The sequence below is a fragment of the Dendrobates tinctorius genome, unplaced genomic scaffold (genome assembly GCF_039654945.1).
Source record: "Dendrobates tinctorius isolate UK_male_01 unplaced genomic scaffold, ASM3965494v1 ptg000008l, whole genome shotgun sequence".
Classification (NCBI taxonomy): domain Eukaryota; kingdom Metazoa; phylum Chordata; class Amphibia; order Anura; family Dendrobatidae; genus Dendrobates; species Dendrobates tinctorius.
Window position 1 is genome coordinate 60849686 of NW_027361676.1, and position 21728 is coordinate 60871413.

Genomic DNA, 21728 nt, shown 5'->3' on the forward strand with positions numbered 1-21728 from the left:
TTTAATCCAGATAGTTATTCCATACAAAAACATTAATAAATAACATTTCCCACATGTCTGCTTTACATCAGCACCATTTTTAATTTATTTTGTTAGCCTTTTAGGAGGTTTACAAATGTAGCAGTAATTTTTCATTTTTTCAAGAAAATTTACAAAATTTATTTTTTTGAGGGACCTATCAATGTTTGAAGTGACTTTAGGAGTGCTATATGTTGGGAAACCCCAAACATGATAACATTTTAAAAACGGCACCCCCTGACTCATTAAAAAACTGCTGTCAGGTAGTTTATTAACCCTTCAGGTGATTTTCAGGAATTAATGCAAATTGGTATAGCCGGAATTAAAAAGTGATTGTTTACCACCTAAATGTCGCTAACTTCTGAACTGACCGCTAGAGCTGGCAGACTCTAAGGCCACTATTTGGCCATGAAATGCTATGGCAAACATCAGGACCACACAATGATGATCTCGGTGTGCCAATTAGATTAAAGCGGAAGCCCCCACAATCTATTAACCATTTATTTGATGTAGTCACTTTTGACAGCAGCAACTAAGGGGTTAAACAGATATGGACGGTGTCAAAACTGATCGTTTGTGATACAGCAAGTTGTCAGCTATAGTGTACAGCCGACAGCTGCTGGATCGTCACCTGTATGGGGATGCTATTCTGTTAGATCTGAGGTCAGTTAAAAGACGTATTGGCTGTCATTAAGGGGTTAAGCCTCTGGCTTCTGACAAATATAACACCTTGCAATGCTTTCTACTGTTGTGTATGTAAATGACAAGTTACAGCTCATATTTGCCTTTTATTATGACTGATCTTCAGATTTAAATCTTACCTTTGAAATAAATATTGAAGGTCAAACTTTAAGTATAGATGTCTTCTAAAATTCTCCATAATTATAGATCCTAAACCACCTATCATATTTACTGATGCCGGATATGATAGATTACAGTGAAAGCCATCATTTAAAGAGGAGGATTGTTTTTTCCAAATAATCAGCATAATTCAAGAATATGTTAAATTTTGTTCTTTTTCTACAATGTATTGAAATAAACACTTACCTTTAATGTCAGAGCTAATTTGTATGCCTGTTCATAGGCTTAGCTATCTTTCTGGCAGTGTGTTTTATGTAGTACAGTCAAACAGATTTCCAAGAACATTTTCAGAACTCATTCACTTTCCATGATTTCCTGCAGTGCGGTTACTGTACAAATAGATATCCAGCATGTAAAAAAAAGAAGTTCTAACCTATATTTCAAAATGCCTTATACATAATTCTTTATAGTTACAAGGCACAGGAGTTGTTAATGTCATAGAAATTTATCAAAAACATTTCACTTTTGATCATTTTGTACTTACCTGAAATACCTGCTGATAGCCATTAGAAGTGTAATTCAGTTGTACAGCAGGAAAAGCAGGGAGATCACAGAGAATGCAAAAAAAATTTCCTGCATATTTCTACCAGTATAAAAACATAGCAAGCGAAAAATACAAATCTATTTAGGAAGTTAGCAATTTCTGAAAAGATGATTGGTTACATTTTATTATTTATTGCAAGGACTGCAATATGCAAAATAAAAAATATATATATTTTATAATGCTTAAAAAATGAAAAAAAAAATAGAATATAACAATAAAATAAAAAAGACATGAAAAAAAGAAGCCAAATTACATGAATAGTCTAACAAGACTGGTTTACCCACTTGAAGAAGCCCTCCTACTGTGCACCCTACCTCTATTAATTGCACATGTTTGAGCTTGTTGCCTGTATAAAGAACACCTGTCTACAAACTCAATCACACTCAAATCTCTTTACCATGGCCAAGAACAAAGAGTTGTCTAAGGGCACCAGTGAAATAATTGTAGACCTGCATGAGGCTGGGATGGGCTTCAGGAGAATAGGCAATCAGCTTGGTGAGGAGACAATAACTGTTGGCACAATTATTATAAAATAAAAGAAACACAAGATGATTTTTTAATATTCCTTGATATTGAGCTCCATGCGAGATCTCGCTTCATGGGGTAAAGATGATTCTGAGAAAGATCAGGAATCAGACCAAAACTTCATGGGATGACCTTAAGAGGGCTGAGACCACAGTCTCAAACATTACCATTAGTAACACAGAACACTGTCATGGATTAAAATCCTTCAGGGCAAGCAAGGTCCCCCTGCTCATGTCAGCACATGTTCAGGCCAGATTGAAGTTTGCCAATGGCCATCTGGAGGATCAAGAGGAGATCATGTGGTCATATATCACAAGATTTTAGCCAACAACCTTCTTTCCCTCAGTAAGAGCATTGAAGATGGGTCATGGCTGGGTCTTCCAGCATGAAAATGACACCAAACATGCAGCCAGGGCAACTAAAGAGTGGTTCCATAAGAAGCATTTAAAGTCATGGAGTGACCTAGCCAGTCTCCAGTCCAGAATCCAATAGAAAATCTTTGATTGGAGCTGAAACTCAATGTTGCTCAGAGACAGCCCCGTAACCTGAAAGATCTGGAGAAGATCTGTAAGGAGGAGTGGGCCAAAATCCATGCTGTAGTGTTTGCAAACTTGGTCAATAACTATAGGAATCGTCTGACCTCTGCAACTGCAAATATGGGTTTCTGTGCCAAATATTATGTTCTGTTTTTGTATTGCATCAAATATTTATTTCATACAATAAAATTCAAATTAATTATGTAAGAATCATACATTGTGATTTTATGGATTTTTTTAAAGATATTGCCTTTCACAGTTGAAGTGTACCTACAATAAAATTTACAGACCACTCCATTCTTTGTAGGTGGGAAAACTTGCTAAATCATCAGTGTGTAAAATGCTTATTTTCCCCACAGTGTATATGTGTTCTTTAAATTTTACTAGTTGTTTTAATTAAATTATCAAAAGTGTCCAAACAATTCAACAATGGCTCTTTGCATCAAGGGAATGAAGTGATTCATTAAAGATAAAATATATGATTTTTATTTCAACAGTATTAAAAAATCATAGTACATAGTATTAAAAAAGCATAGTGTCTCAAAAAGAAGACGTCACCAGGCGACAGAATTCACCAAATAAATATAGTTACAACATCAAATGCCCTAAAAGGGGCTATATAATGGCTTGAGAAGGTGAAGAAAGCGAGGTGAAAGTAAATAATTATTAGCAGATACTAGGGGTGGTAGGGATATAATGATATAATGGCCACTTCAAATGAAAGGGCTTATAAGGAAGCGATCAGATATAGTGACTGTCAATATAGGATAAATAAGTTGCTTAGTTCTAATGAAATAATTGCCTTATAGCAATATCTTCCTAATGTTCACTTTAGTATCCAATAGAAAAACGTAGGTATCTCAATATATTATACGGAACTCTATATGTATCTCAAAATGTAATCAGGGTCTGATATAGCTCTATGGCACAACTGCCAAAGCACAACAGTTTGGAGGGAATATATAGGAAAGACCATCAATACATATCGTGCACCGAAAAATAAAGGACCCAATTCACCTGGAGAGTTTGGAAGTTACACTACTAGAAAGGGACATGGAGCTTGGCAGTTACACCACTAGCCAGTGGACAGTGGTAATTTATTATTTATTTTACTCTCCCATAAGAACTTAGCTATTAAGTGTTACTTTCTCCTTAACAAAAAGCACATTACAGTAAATGCCAGCAATAGAAACAGTCCAGCTGTATTGGCACAGGGTAGTTATCAAAGAATATCTTTCAGAAGGGCACATACTCAAAAGACTCCATGTATTGAACCATGCACCATTTGTCATCACAGGCCATAATTTCCAGCACTATCGTCAGTCACAGAGACACTGCATGGTTGAAGTGACTGTACCTTTTGCTGTATCAAGCTTTACTGTCCTCACCGCAGATGATAGCACAGTGGCTGTCAATCTAGGGCATCAGACTTGATGAAGGGTCATCTATTTAAGTCAGCTCATTTTTTACTTCAACTTATGAGTAGTTATCATAGAGCAACTTCTAAGTATGTGATGTGTTTACAACCACTTCTCAGCAGCCCTTTCTATTGTCTGGATGCACTCTGGTGCACAAGTTTCCTAACTACCATGCTGGGACTTAAAGCCCCATTTTGTGATGCCACAGCGTTCTCGCCAGCGAGATCGCTGTGTGTGACAGAGATCAGCGACCGGCCCCCCTGCCAGGTATCGCTGATCGCGCTCCATCATCTTGGGCCAATTTTTGATCGCTAGTCTCCCTCTGGCCAGTGCGCATCACTGCATGTGGCAGCGAGAGACCAGTGATCAGTGGCGCTGGTTTCCATGGTAAATATCAGATATCTAAGAGCTGCGCGGCTCTTGGATACCCGCTGTTTACATTGGAAACCAGCTTGCTCGCTGGTCCTGATCACTGGAGAGGCTGTCTATGTGACAGCTTACCAGCGATCAGCTTAATGATGATGTCCCAGTGATCCTATCCATGTCGGATCATTGGTGGGATCGCTGGGACATCGTTATGTGTAACGGGGGCCTTTACAAACAAATCTTGGATCATATATCAAAGGCTTAAATCGGCCTCTCACCCCCTCTGGAAAAAATTGGGACAGTAGATGAGAACTAGATGGGAACACAGCACATAACTGCTGTCACAGAAGGGCATACAGTGGGGACAGAAAGTATTCTGACCCTTTTAAATGTTTCCCTCTTTGTTTCATTGCAGCCATTTGGTAAATTCAAAAAAGTTCATTTTTTTCTCTTTAATGTACACTCTGCACCCCATCCTGACTGAAAAAAAAACAGAAATGTGGAAATGTTTGTAAATTTATTAAAAAAGAAAAACTGAAATATCACATGGTGATAAGTATTCAGACCCTTTGCTCAGACATTCATATTTAAGTCACAAGCTGTCCATTTCCTTGTGATCCTCCTTGAGATGGTTCTACTCCTTCTTTGGAGTCCAGCTGTTTATAAATAAACTGATTGGACTTGATTTGTAAACTGGCCAAGGAGCTCAGAGACAGAATTATGGCAAGCCACACATCTGGCCAAGGTTACAAATAATTTCTGCAGTACTCAAGGTTCCTAAAGGGGCTGTCACACTAAGCGATATCGCTAGCAATATCGCTATAATGTCACTGGTTTTTGTGATGTTGTAGCGATATCGCTAGCGATATCGCTATGTCGGATACCTCCGACCGCTCCCTCGCTGGTTATCGCTGATCGCGCGAGAACGTCCTGGACCGTTTCTCGTTGTCAGCTTCCTGCTGTGATGATGAGCGGCGTGTGGACGCGGGTGGGAGGACGTCAGGATTGCCTCGTCTGACAGGTAAGTAACGACCCCTGACCCCTGCGATGTCGTTGGTGAGATCTGCCTGTGTGGCAGCTCACTAGCGACCACTTAGCGATGTACCAGCGATCCTGACCGCGTCATATCGCTGGTCGGGATCTCTGGTACATCGCTAAGTGTGACAGTACCTTAAGTGCACAGTGGCCTCCATAATCCTTAAATGTAAAAAGTTTGGCACCACCAGAAGTCTTCCTAGACCTGGTTGTCCAGTCAAACTGAGCATAACTGGGAGAAGAGCCTTGGTTAGAAAGGTAAAGAAGAACCCCAAAATCACTGTGGCTGAGCTCCACAGATGCAGTAGGGAGATGGGAGAAAGTTCCACAAAGTCAACTATCACTGCAGCCCTGCACCAGTCAGCTCTTTGTGACAGAGTAGCCTCACGGAAGCCTCTCCTCAGTGTCAGACATAAGAAAGCCCACATAGAGTTTGCTAAAAATACAGGAAGGACTCTCAGACTATGAGAAATATGATTCTCTGGTCTGATGAGATGAAGATAGAACTTTTTGGTGATAATTATAAGTGGTATATGTGGAGAAAACCAGGTACTGCTCACCACTTGCCCAATACAATCCCAACAGTGAAACTTGGTGGTGGCAGCATCATGTTATGGGGATGTTTTTCAATTGCAGGGACAGGATGACTGGTTGCAATTGAAGGAAGCATAAATGCGGCCAAGTACAGAGATATCCTGCATGAAAACCTCTTCCAGAGTGCTCTGGACCTCTGACTTGGCTGAAGGTTCACCTTCAAACAAGACAATGACCCTAAACACACAGCTAAAATAACAAAGGAGTGGCTTCAGAACAACTCCGTGACCATTCTTGACTGGCCCAGCCAGAGCCCTGACCTTAGTCCAATTGAGCATCTCTGGAGAGACCTGAAAACCTGACGGAACTGGAGAGGATCTCCAAGGAAGAATAGCAGAGGATTCCTAAATCCAGGTGTGAAAAACTTGTTGCATCATTCCCAAGAAGACTCATAGCTGTACTACTAGCTCAAAAGGGTGCTTCTACGCAATACTGAGCAAAGAGTCTGAATACTTTCCATACCCACTGTATATTGTGCTCCAATTCTATGATACCTCTTTCATATCTTCTCACAGCTATGATGCTACAAGAATGCCACAGTATCATACCACTACAGTGAATTCCTTAATACAATTTGCCCCCACAGTAACCACACACACAGTTTGGTGACTTCACAATGCCCCTAGATTGTAGGCTACCCCCTTGTGCCTCCATCACAGTATGATACCTCCTCAGACTCCATAATGTAGTATGGTGACTCTACAGTGCTACCCAAAAGAGTATAATGACTTGACAGCCCCTCAACACCATATAATGCCCCCATGCAGGCCACATGACACAGTATGATGCTCCTTTTCCCTACACACATTGTAAGTTTCTATAGTTGCCCTCAACCTACTATAGACGATTCAGCCCCCCAGTATGATGTGTATTTTGGCACCAACAGCATCCCATACATTATGATGTCTCTCACATGCCACACACAAGGAATTATACCCTCTCAGCCCTTACAGAATATTATGGCCCCGGAGTGAACTACTTATACGATGGACTACTTGCTAGAGATGGGGTGCACCTTACGAAGACTGGTAAGCATGTATTTGGAAGTCGCCTTGCTACACTTGTAAGGAGAGCTTTAAACTAGAACAACATGGGAAGGGAAGCAAAAGACCAGAAAAAGCCATACACCTGACAAATGCTATTGAGAACTCTGCTATTAGAAGTGGAAAGGAAGAACAAAGACGAAAGAATCTAATTAATAAAAATATTGGAGAAAGAGAAACCAATCACAAACTAAAATGTTTCTATACTAATGCACAAAGCATGGGCAACAAACAAGGAGAATTGGAACTACTAACACAGGAAAAGAAATATGATGTCATTGGAATCACTGAAACTTGGTGGGACAATACACATGATTGGAATACAAGACTAGAAGGATACAACTTATTTGCAAGAAACAGACTTGATAAACGAGGAGGGGGTGTCGCATTGTATGTTAGAAACGCGTATATCTGCACAGAGATTGAAGCTTCAGAGACTGGGAGTTCTGTGGAAACTGTTTGGGTAAGAATACAAGGACAGAACAATGGAAAGGACACCATTGTAGGCATTTACTACAGGCCGCCTGTGCAAGCTGAAGCTATGGATGAACTCTTTATGCATCAAATGGCCAAGTTCTCCAAAAAATATGACATAGTTGTCATGGGAGATTTCAACTATCCAGACATTTGTTGGGAATCTCTCTCAGGCAAAACTAACAGGTCAAGGAAATTCTTATCCTCTCTTGCTGACAACTTTATCTTCCAAAAGGTAAGGGAGAAAACAAGGGGAACTGCTACCTTGGATCTAATCCTTATAAACAGGGAGGAAATGGTTGAGGAGGTAAAAGTGGCTGGGACCCTAGGAGGTAGCGACCATGCTATTTTAGAATTTTGGATAACTAGAGGCGGAAGACCTGTGAAGACTCAGACGTTAAGGTTAGATTTCAGAAAGGCAGATTTTAAGGGATTCAGAAAGAGAATTGGAGGGATCCAATGGCTGGATATCCTTAAAGACAAAAATGTCCAGGAAGGATGGGAAATCTTGAAAAATGAAATTCTCAAAGCACAGTTGTTAACAATTCCGAAAAGAGGGAAGAATAGGAAGCAGTTAAGGAAACCAGGATGGATGAACACAGAACTTAAGCACATGCTAAAAAGGAAGAAAAAAATGTTTATAAAATGGAAAGAGGGAGGCATATCTAAAGAAGAATATAATGCTGTCTGCAGAACCTGCAGGGCACAAATCAGATTAGCTAAAGCTGAAAATGAATTGAGGCTTGCAAGAGATGTCAAAAGCAATAATAAAGGATTTTGGGGATATGTCAAAAGTAAAAGAAAAGTCAAAGATGCTATAGGATTTTTACAGGATGAAAATGATGAAATGGTAAGACAGGATGTTGAGAAGGCTGAACTTTTAAATTCCTATTTTGCATCTGTTTTCTCTCAGAAAGGAAATGTAACATCAACTGTTATTCACTGTCCTATTAAGGGAATAGAAGAATCCAGGATATCTATAAACAGAAAGATAGTGAGGAAACACTTAGCTAGCCTAAATGAATTCAAGTCTCCAGGTCCAGATGAATTACACCCCAGAGTGCTGAAGGAGATAGCAGAAGAAATTTTTGAACCCCTCTCTATAATCTTTGAAAATTCTTGGAGAACAGGAGAAGTGCCAGAAGACTGGAGAAGAGCAAATGTTGTTCCTATCTTAAAAAAGGGGAAGAAGGTGGACCCAGGTAACTATAGGCCAGTGAGTCTGACTTCTATACCAGGAAAGATCTTTGAACAAATTATTAAACAACATGTATGTCAATACCTGGATAAGAATGAAGTGATTAAACAGAGTCAGCATGGGTTTGTAACTAATAAGTCATGTCAGACTAACTTAATTTCCTTCTATGACGGTATCACTGATTGGGTGGATCAAGGAAATGCTGTAGATATAGTATATCTTGACTTCAGCAAAGCATTTGACAAAGTCTCTCATACAATCCTTATTGAAAAAATGATTAAGTATGGAATGGACAAGGCAACTGTTAGGTGGATTCATAACTGGCTTAGTGATCGGACCCAAAGAGTGGTCGTAAATGGCTGCACATCCAGTTGGAAGAATGTCTCAAGTGGGGTACCACAGGGCTCTGTCCTGGGCCCTGTATTGTTCAACATCTTTATCAACGATTTAGATGAAGGAATTGAGGGTAAACTGATTAAATTTGCTGATGACACAAAGCTAGGAGGGATAGCTAATACTAGAGAAGAGAGAGAGAGGATTCAAAAAGATTTAAATAAACTGGAGAAGTGGGCAGCAACTAACAGAATGGTTTTTAACAGGGAGAAATGCAAAGTACTACATCTGGGCAATAAAAATGGAAAAAGCATATATAGAATGGGAGGAATAGGGCTAAGTGACAGCACATGTGAAAAAGACTTGGGTATACTAATAGATCACAGACTGAATATGAGTCAACAGTGTGATGCAGCAGCAAAAAAGGCAAATGCAATTCTAGGATGTATTAACAGAAGCATACAGTCTAGATCACGTGAAGTCATTATTTCCCTCTACTCCTCTTTGGTCAGACCTCATCTGGAATATTGTGTCCAGTTTTGGGCACCACATTTTAAAAAAGACATCAACAAACTGGAGCAAGTTCAGAAAAGAGCGACCAGAATGGTGACCGGTCTGCAAACCCTGTCTTATGAGGAAAGGTTGCATGATTTGGGAATGTTTAGTTTGCAAAAGAGAAGACTGAGAGGAGACTTAATAGCTGTCTACAAATATCTAAAGGGCTGTCACATTGTAGAAGGATCAACTTTATTCTCATTTGCACAAGGAAAGACTAGAAGCAATGGGATGAAACTGAATGGGAGGAGACACAGATTAGATATTAGAAAAAACTTTTTGACAGTTAGAGTGATCAATGAGTGGAACAGGCTGCCACGAGAAGTGGTGAGTTCTCCTTCAATGGAAGTCTTCAAACAGAGGCTGGACAGACATCTGACTGGGATGATTTAGCGAATCCTGCTTTGAGCAGGGGGTTGGACCAGATGGCCCAGGAGGTCCCTTCCAACTCTACGATTCTATGATTCTATGATTCTTTGCACACAACTTTGTGCCATACAAATGTGCCAACCAGTGCTAATATCCTTTACAATTTTGATCAGATACATTGATTGACATGACTACTGATATTCTTTACACTGCTTTGCATGACCTTTTCTCCTGGAACTTGTCATGCAGCTACTGTGTTTTGAATTTTAATGTGTGTGCTCTTTTTTCTTTGCCACCAAGTACCTAATTGTACAAACAATGAAGGTTTTTTTAGTACCAATTATTTATGATCAAACCATTTAATCGTGCTAATTATATTAGTTTTGTTTCTTTCTGATTGATCTATTCAATCTATCCAGCAGATACTATGTAACATTATGCAGGTGATTACCTCTAAGATTTTTGTACACAAATCGATATGTATACGTAGCATCTGCTCATTCTTTATCTCATTTGTTTAAGCTTCTCAACTTAGCATGATGGCCCCCCACAAGTGTCCACATAATATAAATTCTCCACAGCCCTCCGCACAGTATGATGGTCTCCATATAGTATAATTTATCTTATTGGAGCATGATACCCTAACAGACCCCACAGTACAGTATATTTGCCCTCACACATAACTCATGCACAATATCAGGGTCCTGACAGCGCCGGCGTACAGCCTCCGCTAAGCAGGGACTCACCAGTACTGTAGAGACCCCTGGGGACAAGAACAGCCGGAAAATACAGATGCACAGGACCTGAATGCTGAAGTTTAGCAAGCCGGCACGGGACCTACGGTCATGTGACTGCAAGAGGGTGGGGCTTAGCATCCTGCTTTCAGAGAAGGTAGAAAAACTCAGAGTCGGGCAAAATGGAGGTCATACACAGTACAGGCAACAAGGTACAGGAGGTATAAACAGATGGGAGGTCAGACAAAGCCAAACGTCATACACAAGAGGGCGATTAGGTACCAAAGGGACGGGCAGAGAGCAGTCGAGTCACAAGCAGAGAGTCATACACGAGAGAGAGGTGCGGTACAAGAGGAGCAGGCAGAACTCGTAACAGGGACAGAACCGGATCACAACCAAACAAGCAGCAAGTAATCAGGCACAAGGCACACGTATACAAGAGGTCAACTAACTCAGTCAAGGGCAGGAGTATAACTGACACTGGACCTAGGTCCAGGGAGCATTAAATAGCCGCCCTCTGCCAGAGAGAGGCAGAACAATTAACCTCCAGTCTGACCAGTCTGATCATTATTGTTGCCCCCAAAGACCCTTCACACAATATACCTCCACAGACACCACATAATATGGTTCCTCCACAGTCCCTCACACAGTATGATGCCCCCACAGTCACATCAGATATTATAATGTACCCAGCCCCCATTCATTATGATACCTCCAAAGCCACATAACTGTATGAAGCCTCCACACATTATGATACTCATACAGTAGGATATCCCTCACACAGTATGATGTCCCCACAATTGCCCACCACATATTATGAAGCCCACAGTTCAATCACAATTACTGACTGCCAAAATGACTGTGTAGACTGAGAAGCCATACAGCAGACATGATCTAGTAAAGTCATCATACTGGCTGTGTTGAGACACAGATCCACAAGCTGAATCTTGGAGCAGTGAAATGATAGCATTCTTATTATGCAATTCTTGAAATTGAGATACTGGATTGGGAAGCAGTGCTCTTTGGCTAATGGTCTTCCACTATTAGCAGTATGTCATTGCTACAATATCCTTTTTTTGAATCATGAGGCAAAATCACTCTCTCATATCATACTTTGAACTGCCCGATTGTGGTAATAGAATCTACAGGTAGCCTGTGAAGTCAATAAGTCTCTAGACACAATTTGCTTCAAAATACAGTGTTATAATTATAACATGCTGTTATAATTATAACATTATAACAGGCATGAAAAGGTATAAGATAATTAAATCATGCAGGGCAGCCGGGGGGGGGTGGAAATATACATGTAAGTAGTATGTAACTATAACAAAACATCTAAAATAGATGTTAGAGAGAAAGGCCCCCACTATCACCACATGTGTATTTTTGGACCAATACAGACTAATCGATAAACATACATGCAAAGAGAAAAACTGAAAGGGGGCAAATGCTAAAATGTACGTCGGGGTGGATGCTTCCTCACCACACTTACTATCCATCCACTCCCATACATCTATACATCAATCATTCGCTATTTGGTCTTACTGTATTATTTTGATAGTCTGATGGAAATTTCCAATTACTCCTATATCCACCACGATATAGTAACCATTCTGCATCTTCAGGACTTATATGCACATGCATTATAGCTAACTATATATGCCTCTAATACAAATATGTCCTGTTTCCTATACTGCCTGTATGCATTGATATATTTCTCTGCTTAATTCAGCTTGGATGTGTGGCTGCTATTCCATTGTATCTATATTGTTTTTCACTTTATCAAATTAATTTTTTTAATCATTATTTCTTATTACTTATTTCTCACTGCAAAATAATTTATACAATGTGATTTTCTGGATTTTATTGTTGATATTCTAATTTTCAATGTTAAAATTAACCTACCCTTAAAATTATAGACTGTTCATGTCTTTGTCAGTGGGAAAACTTACAAAATCAGCAAGGGATCAAATACTTATTTCCCCCACTGTAGAACTGGCATTACTACAAATTGCCAAGGCACTCAAAGAGTCAGTGCTCTCATTGCTTACAGCAACACTAAAAAATTTAAGCATAGCATTACTGTAACAAAGCAGGATAAATTATCTTCTTGAACCAAAACAACAGAGTTCAAGGACACATCTACTTATATGGAGCTGTAGTGGCTCTTTTCAGTTGAAGCTCTTTATATAGTCATATAGTAACCCCTTTCCGACGTTGGGCATAATAGTACGCCAAAATCAGAATCCCTGCCTTTGATGTGGGCTCCAGCGCTGAGCCCACATCTTTCTTGGCACATGTCAGCTGTTTTGAACAGCTGACATGTGCCTCTAACAGCCTCAGGTGGAATCAATATCCACCCTTGGCTGTTAACCTGTTAAATTCCGCTGTCAATCTCTGACAGCGGCATTTAACTTGCTCTGGTAAGCACGCCAGAAATCCCTCCCATCGGTGACCCTGTCACGTGATCGCTGGTCACTGATGGGTTGGCATGACAGCCAGTGGTCTACAGCACACCTCTGGTTGTCATAGCTGGATTGCTATGAGTGATGCCCAATGGTCGGTGCTCATAGCAAGTGAACATTTCTGCTATATACAAGCGATCTGATCATCGCCTGTGCAAAACTGTGCCCATCAGACAGCTGCAGCTCCTAGTTTCCCATGGAGGCTATTGAAGAATGCAAAAGGTAAAAAAAATGTTTTTAAAAATATAAAAAAAAAATATGCAAGTTCAAATCACCCCCCATTCGCCCCATTGAAACAAAACAAGAAAATAAAAAGCAAACATAAACATATTTGGTATCGCTGCATTCAGAATCGCCAAATCTATCAGTATAAAAAAAGAATTAACCCGATCGATGAACGGCATAATGATAAAAAAAATTAAAACCGCCAGAATTACGTTTTTTGGTTGCTACTATGTTGTAATAAAATGCAATAATGGGAGATTCAAAGATCGTATCTAGATCAAAATGTTATTAAGAAAAACAACAGCTTGTCGGGCAAAAAATAAGCCCTCACCCAGCCCAAAATAATGAAAAATGAATACGCTCCAGGTCTCGGAAATGGCGCATTTTTTTTACCAAAGTTTGGATTTTTTTCACCACTTAAATGAAAAAGAACCTAGACGTGTTTGGTATCTATTATCTCGTAATGACTTGGAGAATCATAATGGGAGTTCAGTTTTAGCATTTAGTGAACATGGCAAAAAAAAAACAAAAACAAAACACAACTGTGGAATTGCACTTTTTTGCAATTTCATCGCACTTGGAATTTTTTTTCTTGTTTTTCAGTACATTATATGTTAAAACTAGTGATGAGCGAATGTACTCGTTGCTCGGGTTTCCGTGCTCGGAGATTTAGTTTAGTCATTTCAGCTGGATGATTTACGACTGCTAGACAGGCTGATTACATGTGAGGAATGCCTGCTTGTTAGGGAATTCCCACATGTATTCAGCTTGTCTAGCAGCCGCAAATCATGCAGCTGAGACTAGGAAAACTATATCTCTGAGCACGCCAAAATACTCGGAGATCACCCGAGCATGCTCGGGGAGACCCGAGCAATGATGCTATTCACCCATCACCAATTAAAACAAATGGCGTTGTTCAAAAGTAGAACTTGTCCAGCAAAAAAACAAGCCCTCACATGGCCATTTTGATTGAAAAATAAAAAAAGGTATTGCTCTGTGATGAAGGGGAGCAAAAAATGCAAAAAATGAAAATACCTCCGGTCATGAAGGGGTTCATAAAAGGTCCGTACCGGGTCATGTTTACCTTCATGGTTCTACACTCCTCTCAGGTCAGGACTGAAAAAAGTAAAAAGTGATTTTGCACTTCACATTTTACACCATTACTCCAATTGAATGTAAAAAATGTTTGAGGTTTGGTATAACAGACAATATGAAGTAAATGATGTTCAGCAATATTTATTAGAGTAACTCAACTTTTTTAACTGGATTTTTATTGAATTTTTCAGAAGTAAAGTTACAGAATGACAAGGAAATACTCAAAAAATTAGCATGCAAAAACATGTTTTGACTTAGGTAAGTAAACCATTTTAACCTCATTTTTATATTTCACTGCCCTTGTAATTGCAAGCATAACTGTATGGTCCTGATCCTGAGACCCCCCCCCACTGAATGCTCAAAAACCCATCTGAGAGGTTCTCTGTTCAGGTAAAAAAACTAATATCTGAGCAGACACACAGAACAAAGTATCAATTAAATAAAAAGCATAGGCTACACTGTAGAAGCCAAAAAGGCCCATAAAGGACAGTCTCAAGTCATAGAAAAAAAAGTGAGAACATAATTTCAAAGGGAATTTGTCAGCAATTTTTGGTTATATAATGTGAAGACAGCGGAAATAGAGGCTGAAACACAGATTTCAGCAATGTCACTTTTTTGGCTGTGTGCTGTTGTTTATTTGCAATGAAGGTTTTGTCACCTGACAATTATCACTGCCTGCACTAGGTCTCACACACCTGCTAGACTTACCACACCCCTTCCTGTGCAAAGGTGCTCACTGTCAATAGACTATGTAAAAACAGAGCCTGTGTGAGTTGGGGAAGTTTTCTGAGCTCTGCAACATGTTAAATCTAAAACTATATGTTACAACTGCTGTACCCATTAACCTAAGTTGTACATCACTGGAGTCAAAGCCTCCTTTCCTTCATTATATTGCTTTCAAATGAGGAAGTAAAAACCTTGCGACAGATTCTCTTTAGTAGACAAGTTTTAAAAAAAGATATTTAGCATATGCACATGGGTAAAAGATATATAATTAATTGGAATAAAAAATCCCATGTTCATAACTGAGCATAAGGCCTAAGGATTAGCTTTGAATAGGAAATGTTGCTGGTGGAATCAAAAGAAATTCTGCATCCACCTACATGAAACATATACCGCAATTCCCCAATGCAAGTATGTAAGTGGGTGGGCTATTTATAAAGTTGGATCCAAAATGGCCGACTTCAAGATGGCCTCCATGGTCACCACCCATCTTGAAAAGTTTTCCCTCTCCCATATACTAATGTGCCACAAACAGGTAGTTGATATCACCAACCTTTCACATTTTATTTAGGTTTATCCATATACATGGCCCACCCTCTATTTATGAAAATTTGAACCTATTAATTGTGTAAATGTATAAATATATATGCAGTACCATGTAAAAGTTTGGGCACCCCTATTCAAAATTACTGTTATTGTGAACTTTTATTGGCTTGTTCAATATCATCGTTAGGAAATGACATGTGATGCAAGTTTCCCAGCTTTATACAAACCCAGCCTCCTCTAACCTTCTTCCAAAAAACTGCAGCCATGGGTTCATCTAAGCAGCTGCCTAGCACTCTGAAAATGAAAATGTTTGAGCAGAGCAAAGCAGGAAAAGGCTATATAAAAATTGCAAAAAGGAAAATGGGATAATGCAAAAGTTTGGGCACCCTTGAAGATTTATGACCTCACATAATTTTGACAAAGGTTTCAGACCTTAATTAGCCTGTTAGGGTTACGGCTTGTTCACTCTCATCATTTGGAAAAGCCAGGTGATGCAAATCTCCCATCTTAAGAAATTAACAAATGTAAGTTAACAGGAACAGTGGAGATTAAGACAAGGTCTGGAAGACTAAGCAACATTTCACTGAGAGATGCTTGTATGATTGCTAAAAAGGCAAGTCAGAACCCCCATTTGACTGCAAAAAACCTTGAGGAAGATTTAGAATACTCAGAAGTTGTAATACTTTGTTCCTCTGTTCAGAGACATCTACACAAATATGGCTTTCAAGGAAGAGTCATCAGAAGAAAACCTCTCCAGGGTCCTCACCACAAAATTCAGCATCAAAAGTATGTAAAAGAACATCAAAACAAGCCTGATGCATTTTGGAAACAAGTCCAGTGGACCGACGAGGTTAAAAGAGAACTCTTTGGCCACAATGATAAAAGGTATGTGTGGAAAACAAACAGTACAGAATTTCAGGAAAATAACATCTCACCAACAAATTCTTGATGCCATAATAACACAATCTGTAAAAAAAACCTGTAGTTGAAAAGAGGGTGGCTCCTACAAATGTATATGGATAGTAAGCACACTTCAAAATCTACAATAGACTTCCTGAAAAGGCGCAAGCTGAAGATTTTACAATGGCCCTCACAGTCCCCTGATCTGTACATCATTGAAAATCTGTGGCTAGACCTCAAGATAGCAGTGCATGCAAGACAACCCAGGAATCTCACAGAACTGGAAGAATTTACCAAGAAAGAATGGATGAAAATCCCTCAAACTAGAATTAAAAGACCCTTGGCTGGCTACAAAAAGGGTTTACAAGCTATGATACTTGCAAAAGGGGATGATACTTGGTACTAACCATGCAAGTTGTCCCAACCTTTGCATTGGTCCATTTCCCCTTTTGTAGTTTTTAACTTGTAAATATATACACTTTTTGCCTAAAATACACAGGAAATGTGTCCTCTTTAACTTTAGGCCTTTTAGATATCATTTCATCTTCAACTTGCTTAACTGTTCATAAATAAAGTAATTTTGACCAGAGGTGCCCAAACTTTTACATGACACTTTAAAGTCTGATACATCTGATAGTTACGATTGCAAAGTGAATGAGCATTTCATTTAAGAAGCCAAAAGGTTTTACCTGTCTGGGTTTGCCAAGTAAGTTACCCCCCTCAATTTAGATTATTTATCCTTTCAATACCAAAAACTTTCATTGTGGTAGCAACATCCATTTGTTTTTCTAAAATATGTTTGCATGCACCAGAAATGGTGCATTTTTTAGTCTATAGGTTAGTGTCAGTAGATGTCCAGGGAGTTATCCCGCAGCATGTTCTGCTTCACGAATCTTAAGTTTGTGAGATGTGTATCCGACATACCGGATGGTGCATTCTATCATAAATTACATAGATGGTATTACAATAAAAGAATGAGTGAATGGAGCAAGTGTTGGTATTATAAGATGTTGAAGAAAACTCCTTAGTCTCTAAACGTCTAGCACATTGTGCACATTTACTTTGTGCACATTTAAAACAACCTTAAGTGCTTATCCAATTTGTTTTGTCTTTATTTCTGTTTTGAGACTTCGCTGGATGTATTATGCAAGATCTACGTGCAACAAAAAAAACAGTGTTTTTTAACATATGAACTAATGGTTCACTTTTTTGTAAGAGTGGGAGATATTTAAGATTGATATTTGTAAATTCGTTAAAATCCATGCTTATGGAGGGCAAAATGTTATATTACCTGTACATCTGTGTTGCCATGATTTTTGCATAAATAATTATCTCTGTTGCATTAACTGGTGATCATATTGACTTGATTAAGATTTGGAGAAGGGTAAACTCTCATGTTTTGTCTTTTGTTGATGACGGCACATTCTTATATATAGTGTTGGTTATCAGAACATGTATGTTGCACCTGTAATATTCACCAATTTCTAGATTCTTTTTAACATGGTTGTCATAACAACTGTCAAAGTGTAGTTACAAATTTCCCATATAATCTTGTATTAATATTGCCAATAATATTACCTTTTTTAAAGTTTTTCTCACTTGTTGCACCACAGCCACACTAGAGCTCAGGTATACACAACTCCAGTCCTCAAGGGTGAACAGTAGAGTTGAGCGAAACTGGTCGGTCAAATTCAAAAATCACCGAAATTCACCAAAGTCGGGTTTCATGAAACGAAACCCGACCATAGCTTGAGGTCGGCCATGAGGTCGCCGATCCGCACGCCAAAGTCGCATTTCAAATGATGCTTCTAGTGCCTTTTTTTCAGCCAATGATGGAGGACCCACACTGTGGGCAACGCGATGACATATGCAGCGGCCACCACCATCTTAGAGAAGGGCATTGAAATAATTGGCTGGCTTTGTGTGGCATCACAGGGGCTATAAAAGGCCGTGACCACCGACCGTCATCTTACTTCTGCCGATCTTAGAACAGGGAGAGGTGCTGCTGCTGATGCTGAATGGGGAGAGCGTTAGTCAGGGAAGAAGAAAAAAATAGCTTCTGCTGCTAGCGCTTTTCACTGCACAGTTAGTGTGCAGTGAAAGTGGAGGATTTTAGTTGTGTGCAGCAGCACTGGTGGTGATTAGGCTGCCTTTTAAGGCTACCTGATAGCTGTATTGGTGTGTGCACACTGCTGTTCAAACTGCTTTTTTCAAAGCACTCCAACTTTTATTATTTTGTTCTGCTCATTTACCGAGCGTTCATTTTTTCACACACCGTATAGCGGTGTACGCTCCTCACACACTACCGTGTAGCGGCTGGTATCACGGACAAATACAAGCTATCTGTGTTTGACTCTGGAAAAACAAGCCAAGGCGATTTGCCAGTTTTCCAGACCTACACTGTATAGAGCTGTCGGCTTTGCAAACAGTTTAGTATATGTGCTGTTTGATCACGGTCCAAACTATACAGAAACAGCGTGTGTCACTCCGTATAAACATATGAAGAGGAGGATGAATGAACTCATGGAGATCAACATCCGACACTGCGGAGACACCATCACGTGTTTCTCAACGCAGTGATTCTAGAGCACTGCCCCCATCCCTTATGGGAAATATGTAAAACATGCAAAACAGAAGCCGCGGAGACACCATCACGTGTTTCTCAACGCAAGCAATGACCAGCCAGGTCTTTGCCCGGGAAGGAACAACCACGGGAAGGGTAGTCTCCAATGAAGGAAACCACCTATGCCAAAACATGGTATCCATCCACATACAGCTGTTTCGGGGTATTGCCCCTCATCAGTGTGGAGTAGGAAACTGGCTGGTAGGAGCAATGCCTAGTAAAAAGACTATGAAGAGGAGGATGAATGAACTCATGGAGATCAACATCCGACACTGCGGAGACACCATCACGTGTTTCTCAACGCAGTGATTCTAGAGCACTGCCCCCATCCCTTATGGGAAATATGTAAAACATGCAAAACAGAAGCCGCGGAGACACCATCACGTGTTTCTCAACACAAGCAATGACCAGCCAGGTCTTTGCCCGGGAAGGAACAACCACGGGAAGGGCAGTCTCCAATGAAGGAAACCACCTATGCCAAAACATGGTATCCATCCACATACAGCTGTTTCGGGGTATTGCCCCTCATCAGTGTGGAGTAGGAAACTGGCTGGTAGGAGCAATGCCTAGTAAAAAGACTATGAAGAGGAGGATGAATGAACTCATGGAGATCAACATCCGACACTGCGGAGACACCATCACGTGTTTCTCAACGCAGTGATTCTAGAGCACTGCCCCCATCCCTTATGGGAAATATGTAAAACATGCAAAACAGCTTCTGTTTTGCACTCCGTATAAACATAGCCTGCGATTTACAATCTTCCATACAGACACCGGATAGCGGTGTACGCTCCTCACACACTACCATGTACCGGCTGGTATCACGGACAAATACAAGCTATCTGTGTGTGACTCTGGAAAACAAGCCGTGGCGTTTTGCCAGTTTTCCAGACCTACACCGTATAGAGCAGTCGGCTTTGCAAACAGTTTAGTGTATGTGCTGTTTGATTATGGTCCAAACTATACAGAGACTGCATGTGTGTGTGACACTCTTTAAATACATATATGGAGATTCTTAGTTAGTTGCTTTTAAAGCCGGAGCATCAGGAACAGGTTTTGGCGTACATTGCCGAAACAGCCACCAGCTCTATTGCCTCCTCTTCTGAACGTTCCAAACCAGCATGCACGGAGTCGTCAGTGCATGGTTCTGGTCAGGAAAAACACCTTTCCTTGTGTCTTTCACCCCCACCAAAAGTTAAGGATGCGGCGGGTGTGTGTGTGTATCAAGCCCCGTCCCACATTATGATGTCATAATGGTTGCCATGGCGATGCTGATGACATAATAGGTTGCAATGGTGAAGATGATGTCATAATGGTTGCCATGGTGACAATGTCATAATAGGGTGCAATGGTGAGTTATGTCATTATGGTTGCCATGGTGACAATTATGTCACAATAGGTAGCCATGGTGACGATGTCATAATGGTTGCCATGGCGGAAATGATGTCATAATGGGTATATGGGCATGGAACTATGGGATAGAGGATATGTATGATGGGAATATGGGCACGGAACTATGGGATGGAGGATATGTATAATGGGTACTGTATATGGGCACAGGACTATGGGAAGGTGGATAATCATTATAATTTGTTATAACTAAACACAGTCAGTTCCTATGCCTGGGCAATGCCGGGCTCTTCAGCTAGTTATATATAAATTTAGTACTTCCAGACTGACATGAATGCTAAATGTATAGGGTGGGCCGTTTAAAAGGATACACCTAAATAAAATGGGAATGGTGACAGTTTTCTTGCGTAGTGTGTCTTGCATTGAAATCTGCTGCAATGACCCAGGCACTGTGTTTACTAGACATCAACACAATTTCTATCCGCTCCTCAAGTGTTAAGCTCTGCGACATGTCAATGACTGTAAACAAAGAGAAACTTGCGAATAACTCACGAAAGAATAAAGTTATGTTAAAACCAAGCATACCATTGTTTTTCTTGTGAAATTCTCAATAAGTTTGATATGTTTCATGATCCTCTTCCCTTTGAAAAAAATAAAGTTGGATCCAAAATGGCCGACTTCAAAATGGCCACCATGGTCACCACTAGTGTTGAGCATTCCGATACCGCAATTATCGGGTATCGGCCGATACTTGCTGTATCGGAATTCCGATACCGACTTCCGATATTTTTTCAATATCGGAATTCGGCATCGGAATCGGAAGTTCAGTTGATTGACAGCCTGACGTCATCATGATGCGCGGTGTGTGCGCATCATGATGCGCCATCATTTCGGGCCTTCCGGGGGTCTCTGCCGGCCTGCCGGGGGGCTGTGCCGGCCTGCCGGGGGGCTGTGTGGACTGCCCGGGGTCTGTACCGGCCTGCCGGGGGGCTGTGCCGGCCTGCCGGTGGTCTGTGCACCCTGTGGGGGTCTGTACCGGCCTGCCGGGGGGCTGTGCCGGCCTGCCGGTGGTCTGTGCACCCTGTGGGGGTCTGTACCGGCCTGCCGGGGGGCTGTGCCGGCCTGCCGGGGGGCTGTGCTGATGTCCGGGGGTCTGTGCAAGCATCGTCCGATGGGACTACAAGTCCCATCTGACGAT

General features: G+C 40.6%; 1 long non-coding RNA gene across 1 annotated transcript in view; it reads left to right on the plus strand.

The window, feature by feature from the left end:
- Window positions 1-21728, plus strand: part of LOC141092017 (uncharacterized) — a 1925499-nt gene that overhangs the window by 1090595 nt on the left and 813176 nt on the right. The window contains exon 4 of the long non-coding RNA XR_012232651.1: window positions 14580-14646. This is a non-coding gene — a long non-coding RNA (uncharacterized lncRNA). The remainder of the gene's footprint in view (window positions 1-14579; window positions 14647-21728) is intronic.